This window comes from Bombus pyrosoma, unplaced genomic scaffold, assembly GCF_014825855.1.
Source record: "Bombus pyrosoma isolate SC7728 unplaced genomic scaffold, ASM1482585v1 HiC_scaffold_4719, whole genome shotgun sequence".
Taxonomy (NCBI): Eukaryota; Metazoa; Arthropoda; class Insecta; order Hymenoptera; family Apidae; genus Bombus; species Bombus pyrosoma.
The window spans coordinates 291,386-292,809 of record NW_025219978.1 but is presented as its reverse complement, the minus strand read 5'-3'; positions in this window follow the sequence as shown (position 1 = coordinate 292,809).

The window sequence follows — 1,424 nt, the reverse complement described above, 5'->3', positions numbered from 1 at the left end:
TATAACGTAATAGTATATAACGTTATACGTTATATCGTAATACCACATAACGTTATACGTTAAAAAGTATTACCATATAACGTTATACGTTATAACGTAATACAACATAACGTTATACGTTTTAACATAATGCTACATAACGGTATACGTTATAACGTAATACTACATAACGTTATACGCTATATCGTAATACCACTAACCGTTATACGTTAAAAAGTAATACTACATAACGTTATACGTTATAACGTAATGCTACATAACGTTATACGTTTTATCGTAATGCTACATAACGTTATACGTTTTATCGTAATATTACATAACGTTATACGTTATAACGTATAAGCATATAACGTTATACGTTATAACGTAATACGATATTACGTTATATGTGATATCGTAATACTACATTACGTTATACGTTAAAACATAATACCATGTAACGTTATACGTTATAATGTAATACTATATAACGTTTAACGTTATATCGTAATACTACATAACGTTATACGTTATAACGTAACACTACATAACGTTATACGTTATAACGTAATACTATATAACGTTAAACGTTATAACGTAATAGTATATAACGTTATACGTTATAACGTAATAGCGTGTAACGTTATACGTTATAAGGTAATAGTATATAACGTTGTACGTTATATAGTAATGCTACATAACGTTATACGTTATATCGCAATACTATATAACGTTAAATGTTATAACGTAATAGTATATAACGTTATACGTTATATCGTAATACTATATAACGTTAAACGTTATAACGTAACAGTATATAACGTTATACGTTATAACGTAGTACCATGTAACGTTATACGTTATAAGGTAATAGTATATAACGTTGTACGTTATATAGTAATGCTACATAACGTTATACGTTAAAACGTACTACCATATAACGATATACGTTATAACGTAATGCTACATAACGTTATACGTTATATCCTAATACTACATAACGTTATACCTTATAACGTTTAATCATATAACGTTATACGTTATAACGTAATAGTATATAACGTTATACGTTATAACGTAATACCATGTAACGTTATACGTTATAATGTAATACTATATAACGTTAAACGTTATATCGAAATACTACATAACGTTATACGTTATAACGTAATGCTACATTACGTTATATGTTATATTGTAATACTACATAACGCTATACGTCATATCGTAAAGCTACATAACGTATTACGTTATAACGTAATACTACATAACGTTATACGTTATAACGTAATACTACATAACGTTATACGTTTTAACGTAATGCTACATAACGTTATACGTTATAACGTAATACTACATAACGTTATACGCTATATCGTAATACCACATAACGTTATACGTTAAAAAGTAATACTACATAACGTTATAAGTTATAACGACATGCT